This window comes from Cibotium barometz, chromosome 48, assembly GCF_041138505.1.
Source record: "Cibotium barometz isolate CiBa-2024 chromosome 48, ASM4113850v1, whole genome shotgun sequence".
Classification (NCBI taxonomy): domain Eukaryota; kingdom Viridiplantae; phylum Streptophyta; class Polypodiopsida; order Cyatheales; family Cibotiaceae; genus Cibotium; species Cibotium barometz.
This window is the reverse complement of record NC_141093.1, coordinates 17410202-17419678: the sequence shown is the minus strand read 5'-3', so window position 1 is coordinate 17419678 and position 9477 is coordinate 17410202.

Genomic DNA, 9477 nt, shown 5'->3' with positions numbered 1-9477 from the left:
TCTGGTGATCGTCATGTAGATCAAACTTCCTACTATGCTCCTGTACATAGAGGATCCTCCAAGATCTCTCCTGAATCTGCACTCAACTTGCCATTCTGATCCAATGGCACAGAAATAGGCTTACAGCCTGTCATACCATACTTGGACAACATGTCCAAGCCATACTGTCTCTACAGTAATCCAATACCATGTGGTGACCTAATCACCTCAATGCCCAAGAAATATCTGAGCTCCCCCAGATCCTTCATCTCAAACTTCTGTCTTAGCAAGATCTTTACATCAAAGATCTCTGCATCATGGTCCCCCGTAATGATCAAGTCATCTACATAGATGACAACAAGCACAACTCCTCTATCACCATGTCTCACATACAATGAGAAATCTGCATTGGCTACATGAAAGCCAATAGTGACAAGATATTCAGAAATCTTGTCAGACCATGCTCTTGGTGCTTGCTTTAAGCCATACAAGGCTTTCTTCAACCTGCAAACATGCTCGGGGTGACCCACATCCTCATAACCAGGTGGTTGCAACATATACACCTCTTCTTGCAAATCCCCATGCAAGAATGCATTCTTTACATCCATCTGATGTAAAGACCATTGCTTTGATGCAGCCACTGCTATCACAACTCTCACCGTTGCCATCTTGGCAACTGGGCTGAAAGTTTCCTCATAATCAATCCCATATGTCTGCGCATATCCTTTGGCTACCAATCTAGCCTTGTACCTGTTTATGCTTCCATCACTGTTATGTTTAACTTTGTACACCCACTTGCATCCAATGGCTTTCTTGCCTTCAGGCAATTGCACTAAATCCCAAGTTTCATTTCCATATAGTGCATCCATCTCCTCATCCATAGCTTTCTCCCAACACACATTTCCAACAGCCTCATCAATGCATGTGGGCTCTACAACCTGCACAACCTTTGCCATATATGCATAGTGATGTGCCACATAACCATCATATGTAAATCTCTGCACAAGGTTCTTCACTCTCCCTGCTCTTCGTAGCTTTTCATTCATGGCTTCCATAGCCTTCTTTACACCAGGTGTTCTCATAGCTGGGATCCCAAGCTCCTCATCAAGGCTCATATCGGAGCCACTAGACTCTCCATCAACATGAGAATGCCCTGCAGAAATGTCAGGCATACCAAGGGGCTCAACCACTTTCTCTTTTCCTTTACGTGATGTACTAATCACATTTGTAGGACTGGTATTATGACGCAGCCTGCCACTCCATGGTCTATCAATAGACCCACTAGATGAGGACTCTCCTGGTCCACTCAAAGACCGTGATTGCTGACCTGCATTCTGTGCAACCACACTTCCACTCACATCAGCCCCAACAGCTTCTTTTTCAGCAGCATACCAGCTGCTCATCTCATCAAAGACAACATCCCTGCTTACCCTCAACTCACGTGTAGCAGGGTTATAACACCTATATCCCTTTTGCTCAAGGGAATATCCAATAAACACACATTTTTCAGCTTTCGGATCCAGCTTAGTTCTCAGCTCATCTGGCATATGCACATATGCAATGCATCCAAAAACTTTCAGATGAGACAAATCTGGTTTTCTGCCAGTAAACCTCTCCTCTGGAGTTACATCATGTATGGCTGCAGTTGGAGTCCTGTTCATGATGTATACTGCTGTAGAAATAGCCTCAGCCCAATAGCAATGCGGCATATTCTTCTCTTCCATCAATGCTCGCGCAATCTCAGCAATGTGCCTGTTTTTTCGCTCAGCAACTCCATTTTGCTGCGGAGTGTATCTGCATGTAAATTGTCTCCGAATACCATTCTTCTTCAAAAATTCAGAGAACTCATTGGAGAAGTACTCTCCCCCTCCATCTGACCTTAGGCACTTTACATATTTCCCTGTTTGCTTTTCAACTAAAACTCTGAAATTTTGAAAGTGAGTGAACACCTCACTCTTCTCCTTCATGAAATATACCCACACTTTCCTTGTGTGGTCATCAATGAAAGTCACATAATACCTGCAGCCTCCCATAGATATGGTCTTCGTAGGACCCCATACATCTGAATGCACAACATCTAGTGCATTTCTGCTCACATATCTGTTACGTGGAAACACATGCTTTGTTTGCTTCCCAAATTGGCATGCTTCACATATTTTCTGCATACCTTCCACTTTAAATTTTGGCAGCCCTGTCACAATTCCTTTTGTCTGCATAGACTTTAATCTCTGCACATTTACATGTCCAATTCTTTTATGCCAAATGTATATGTCTGCAACTATTCCTGAACCATTTGCAAACATCGCAGCACTCATTTCAGGCATGTCTACATTTAACGTAAACATTCTGCCCACTCTGTTGCCTTTTGCAACTAACCTGCACTTGTCTTTGAAATCTTCGACATAACAACCATCGGGGTTAAACCGAACCTGCAACCCCTGCTCAATCATCTGGCCAACTGAAACTAGATTCTTTGTTATGTTCGGTACATGAAGTACATCTGCAAGGTACTTCACTTTGCCATCCTGCATAGACAATGGCACATCTCCAACGTGGGCAATTGGATGAGCAGTGTCATCCCCTGTTTCCACAAAACCTGGTCTTTTCGGGTTTTTCATCTCCTTGAACCACTCCCCATGACTCGTCAGGTGGTTCGAAGCGCCTGAATCCACATACCATACATTATCTTTTTGTGTTGCATCAACATTTTCAGACATGGCATTCACGACATGCTGCATAACAAACAACCTTTCATTATCCTCATTATTTCTGCTTGAGGATGCATAGTTGTTTTGCTGCACTTTCCCATTTTGCATGTCAGCCTGCTTCTTATAACATTCTGCCTGTACATGTCCAGGCTTACCACAATAATAGCATTCACGTGCATCATTATACTGCCTTTGCCAATTTCCACGGCCTCTTTGACTCCCCCTGCCTCTGACTTTGCCTCTTCCACCTGCGTGTTATTGTTGTTGTTGATTCTGGGACTGTTGTTGTTGCTGCTGCTGCTGGCCATAATTCTGATTACCTGTTCGGCCACCTGCTTGACCGCGTCCACGGCCTCCTCTACCTCGTCCTCTTCCTGAACTCGTGTAGAAGGCCTGTTGCTCTGAACTGTTTTTGCTTTGTGAAGACTGTTGGTCTTCACCCAAGTTCTTCTCTTCGATAATCAGCATAGACACCAAATCTGTAAAGTTGGGAATGTTTTCCCGAGTCTGAATAGACGTATTAAATGCCTTGTATTGTGGCCCGAGACCACGTAGACAGACTTCCACCTTGTCATCATCATCTACTGACACACCAATAGATGCAAGGGATTCCACAATACCCTTTATCTTCAGCGCATAGTCATTTACAGACATGCTCTTTTTCTCCACAGTATGAAGTTCATTCTTCAACTGTATCTTGCGTGCCTTGGTATTTGTTTCATAAAGCTTTACCAAGGTGTCCCATGCCTCCTTGGGGGACTTGGCATCCTGAATGTGCCCAATCATGGTGTCCTGTATACTAATGGATAGCCAATACATAACCTTCCTGGCTCCTTGGTTCCAGTCTTTAAACTCTTTCACATCTGCACAGCAGTTGGATTTATATCCGGTATCTCCGGTGCCTCTTCATGCTCACCTTCTATGTAGTCCCAATAGCCTTTTCCCATCAGGAAATTCGTCAACCTGAACCTCCAAGCATGGAAGTTATTCTTGTCAAGCTTCTCAGCCACAATCTGAGTTATCCCATCATTTGACATCTTGCCAAACACACAATTTTACCAGAAACTGCACTCTGGTTTTTCCTGCACAACTGCTGTATTTTTTGCACAGCGGTACTGCAGTCCACTCAAATGTCACAACCAGTGACCTCAATGTGCATACATACACCCAATGGCAATTGTAGACCTCTTTGCAGCACCCACAGTGTCTGCACAGTCAATCTGTCTTCCTGCAGTACTTAAAACAGAGTTCTGCAGAGAATCGATGACTTACCCGCAGTGCTCGAAATCGCCTGCTTTCTGAAAAACGGAGGTCCAGACGCGCCCGTAATAACGCGTTTTCGGCCCGAAAGTTTTAGTCCGAAGGACTGTATAGTTGCCCTATAGCTTTACTCCCGCGAAGAAAGCTCCTCAATCAGAGACCATTTGCCGGTGCCTCCCGTAGAGCTCCCGACAAGGGTGTAGTCACCAACACAATAGGAAAGAGAAGTTGAAGCTCTTACCCTCGTACCGCTTCCTGTGGTTCTCTTGCTTGCAGTTCAGCCCTTAGCACGAACCAGGCTCTGATACCATGAAAAGATGCAGGGGGGAAGAGAGCTTGAGCTCTTGCAAGCACACACACACACTCACAAAACCCTAATAGAGAACACACAAGGTGAGAGGCTGAAAATCTTCTTATTCTCTACTCAACACTCAACACACCATATACAAGAATAAGAGTACACACAATATGAAAGGTACTCAACCAATACATACACGGGTTCTCTATAGTGTGAACCCGACTAAATGAGCTGGCGCTATAACTATGCCAGTCTCTAGAATGGCTGTCACACAGCCTGTCATCCCACTGGCCGCATATCTCCCATGATCTCACCAACCATGCCAGTGGTGTAAATGTGGGGCCTATCCCCCAGGCGGGTCATCAGTGGCCACCGCCTCACTAGACGAGCTCGATATCTCAACAACCCTACCCTCCCAAAGAGTGTTCATTCACATCTCATGTAGACCCTACCCTCCCAAAGAGTGTCCATGTGGATATTCTACCCACTTCATTTAATGAAGGCCCTACTGTACCAACTTCTGACGCTCTTCCTAAAGTAGAGGTCCCTAGAAGTCAATCCATAAGAAGTGACAATGCGTCCACTTCAAGAGAACCTCTTGGCATGCCAAATTTAGATGGGATATTTCTCAATAAAAATTGGGAATATGACCTACACACGGAGACTCTGACTGACCTATACACGGGTTACACATACTATGTAGGCTGGTTAGAAGTCGTACGATCTACATCTAGTGCCACCAATCTAGATGAACAACAACAAATGATTGTGAGGTTATCCATAGAATTATCCAATTCGAGAGGCATAATAGGGGGGTGAACCTAGTTTCCACTGGCCCTATGAGATTTTTGGATATGAGCAAGGCTAAACAACCAACCTTGTCGCAATTGGAGACTCCCTCGGTGAGTCCCATAGATCTTTCGTATGTTGTTTCGCCTGGAGTCTCAATGCAGGTTGAGCCCACGAGCAGTAACTTTAGCTTTCCAACTTTGGCTCAACTTTCCATTAGGGAATCCACAATGCCTACTCCGATGATGAGCATGAGAAAAAGTGCACCCGTTACCACTGTGGTTAGTACAACACCACTACCTAGTGGTACAGTACCTACAAAACAGTGTGTACCAGTGTATATCGACCATATGTACCTATCGCTACTCATGCTTATGTAGCTCCTACGCCTCCTGTTATGCCAATGGCGTATGCTTCACGAATGCCTTATCACAACCCTTATCCAAGAGGAGCTATGCCTAGTCACATATCATATCCTACGTCAGCTACATACATATCAAGACCAATGCCAACTCCTGTCAACCAGGCCATCCCAGGTGATCTAGCAATGTTTGCTCAAACGATCGAACGATCTATTGTGGAAAACATGCGTGGCATGCCTGAGAGAGAGCTTAGAAGCAAGGCGGTACAAGTTGCCAAGCTCACTCAGAACTTCAGTGGTAACGAAGATGTTAGGAAGCACATTGAAGTTTTTGAACACGTGTGTGATTCCTTGGAAGAGCACAATGAGCTACATAAGTGTAAAGCCTTAGGCTTAACTGTTAACCTATGAGACGGACATTGAGACGTACTATGTTTTACGTCATTAATTTAAATATTCTGAGTCATGGGCCGGGCTTGTCGGCACCATATGTTAAGGATGAAGGGATTGGGTGATCGCCGATGAGAGGCGCACCTTGAATATCAGTAGGATAAGGGTTAGGATCGGCCGGCCATGTATGGGTGCCCAAGTGTGAACGACCAAGTCACCTATAAGAGCCAAATGTAACCCTAAAATCCTCATTCTCATGTGTTGTGAATACAAGAGTGCTCTTGCCTTATCTCTTTGGTTTCCTTCTCCTGCGTGTGAGAGAGAGAGAGAGAGAGAGAGAGTGAGAGAGCGATCGAGCACTGTGTAGCGGCACGGCGGCGGAGAGGCGGTAGAGCGGCGACGGCGGCTCCTTCTTCACTGCAACGCGGGAATCCGTCAAGGCGACGGAGTGACACACCCTTTGCATTCTGTTTGAGCTTCCTTCCCTGGTTGTATGCTTGCAGCCATTCGTGGCTCGCATACGGTGTACGGCAAGTCCCCAGCTACGACCTGTGCAGCAAAAGCGCACATTTTTGGTGTCGCTGTCGGGGAATTGCCCTGCACCAAGCTCCAGTTTACAGCTCGGGTTGCTGCGTGAAGCTTAATTTACACTGCAGGAAAGCGACTGTGTGTTTGTTGTTGAGGTGTTTTCGTGTTTTGCAATCTGTTTCTGCAATTTGTCTTCTGCATTTCTGTTATTTTTCCGCTCCGCGTGTGGGCGTGCGTTCTGTTATCTGGTTTTCTGTGTGAGAGGGGGATTTTTGAATCCCAGACCTGTGCTGTGTGCGAACCTTGCCGCGGCCAAGGCTGAAACCTAGAAAGAAACCCTAGAAAACTTTTCTCAAAAAATAAAAAATAAAAAATAAAAAATCCAAAAAATAAAAAATAAAAAAATAAAAATTAAATTTTATTTTTAAAGAAAAAAACCAAACGTGTGGAGAGGAAAGATTTTTTAATTGGAGAAAAAAATTTTGAAAAGAAAAAACCCCAATTGACCCACGACCCACGACCCACGGCCCCGGCCTCGGTCTTTTGATATATATATATATAGGAGAGTGAGTCTCCATAGCTTTCTTTCAAGTGAGAGCTTATGGGAAGTTGTGCCCTATATGTAGCCCACTTTCCAAGGAGTAAAGTGAGCATGTGGGATAAAGCCCTCACCCTTTCCTCCACAAGCAAATAGGCTTTCGCCCCTTCCCCCATAGGAAAACAGATTGTTTTGAGGACCACGAGAGCTCCGGATAGGCAAACACGGTGCTGTAAAGCACGCTAGGACCCTTTGAACGATACGCTCGTTTTGAGCTATCACACGCCCTAGTCCAAGTTTGACCGTAAGTAAGGGGGTCAAAAATGAGTTAAAAACAATCTAAAAATAAGTAAAAACGAGGTGTGAAATACCCAAGAAACCACTTGTGTGGGCTTTAAGGGTAGTTACCAACGCACGTAGGGTACCCACGTCACATGCATCTACGTTCTGGTCGGGTGCTAGAGCCTGAACCACTAGAAAGCGTTTCAGTTTACGCACGCTCACACCATCCCTCCACGTTGGCATCTTGGCCTTCGGCTGGAACCCAAGGGAGTGCAACCCAAGATCCACGAATCGTGGATAGTGACTCGTCCTCTGACTCAAAAGCCATGGAAGGGCACCTTACCAAGAACCCTGAGGAGACAAGCCAAAACATGCCAGGTTGGGCCCCACAACCCGAATCTAGCATGTTTCGTCGTCTAATAGAGACCTTTAGTAGAGCTACACGCTCTGAGCATGCGACAAGCGAAGTAAATGAAGAAGGAGGGGTAGTGGATTCGCCATTCACATCTCATGTGGACCCTACCCTCCCAAAGAGTGTCCATGTGGATATTCTACCCACTTCGTTTAATGAGGGCCCTACTGAGCTACCACATTCCGATGCTCTTCCTAAAGTAGAGGTCCCTAGAAGCCAACCCATAAGAAGCGACATTGCGTCCACTTCAAGAGAACCGTTTGGCACACCAAGTCTAGATGGGATATTTCTCAATGAAAATTGGGAATATGATCTACACACAGAGACTCTAACGGACCTATACACGGGTTACACAGACCATGTGGGTTGGTTAGAAGTCCTACGATCTACATCTAGCGCCACTAATCTAGAGGAGCAACAACAAATGATATGTGAGGTTATTCATAGAATTATCCAAATTGAGAGGCAAAATAGGGGAGTGAACCTAGTTTCCACTGGCCCTATGAGGTTTTTGGATACAGGCAAGGCTAAACAACCAACCCTATCACAATTGGAGACTCCCTCAGTGAGTCCCATAGACCCTTCATATGTTGTTTCGCCTGGAGTCTCAATGCAGGTTGAGCCCACGAGCAGTAACTTTAGCTTTCCAACCTTGGCTCAACTTTCCATTATTAGGGAATCCACAATGCCTACCCCAATGATGAGCATGACAGAAAGCGCACCTATTACCACTGTAGTTAGTACGACGCCGCTACCTAGTGGAACAGTACCTACAACAGTGCGTGCCAGTGCCTATCGACCCTATGTACCTATCTCTACTCATGCTCATGTAGCTCCTACGCCTCTTAGTATGCCAATGGCATATGCTCCACGACCGCCTTATCACCACCCTTATCCAATAGGAGCTAGGCCTAGTCACATATCATATCCTACGTCATTTGCCAACATACTCAGACCAACGCCAACTCCTATCAGCCAGGCTATCCCAGAAGTGCCTCCACCAGCTATGTCTGCTCACCTAGGTGATCTCGCAGCGTTTGCTCAGACGATCGGACGATCCATTGCGGAAAACATGCGGGGCATGCCTGAGAGAGAACCTAGAAGCAAGGCAGTACAAGTGGCTAAGCTCACTCAAAACTTCAGTGGTAACGAGGATGTTAGGAAGCACATTGAAGTCTTTGAACACGTGTGTGATTCCTTGGAAGAGCACAATGAGCTGCATAAGTGTAAAGCCTTAGGCTTAACCTTGAGTGGGAAGGCCGGAGATTGGTATCGAACCTTAAGGGTTGAAGAGCGCACTCACTACCCCACTCTCAAGAGATTGTTCTTGAAAGAATACATACGTGAGGGTGTGCTTTGGGGAGTAGCATCTCAACTCCAAAAAAGCTGAACGCGAGGAAGGGGAGTCAGTGAGAGACTTTATAAGTCGATTGAAGCATCTAAATTCTCGCTGCACTCCCGATGAGCGCTTCAATAATAACCAACTGCTCGATAGATTCATCTGAGGATTGCGCCACGAGGACATTTACAATGGCCTAGTCATTAGAGGTCTTACAACGTGGGAAGCAGTCACTGCCAATGCAATCCAGTTAGAAGACAACTTGATGATTGCAGGTAAAAAGGTGTCCTCAGAAACAAAATCCGTTAGTTCGCAAGTATCTGGGCACGAGCCAATGACAGTAAAACCTATTGCCAAGGAGCCCAAGATATCCGAAATGTCTGTGACCGACCTTACTAAGGCTCTCCAAGAATACTTTAGGGGTAATCGAGCTCCTCAAAATAGCCATATGTACCCAAGAAGAGAGCAACAATGGTTTGCTTAGGACCACATAGCACGAGTGAATGTCCTACATTCAGAGTCAAATTCAATGGGAATTGCAATGCATGTGGTAAGTACGGCCATCAATCTAAGGATTGCCTAGTACTTAAGCG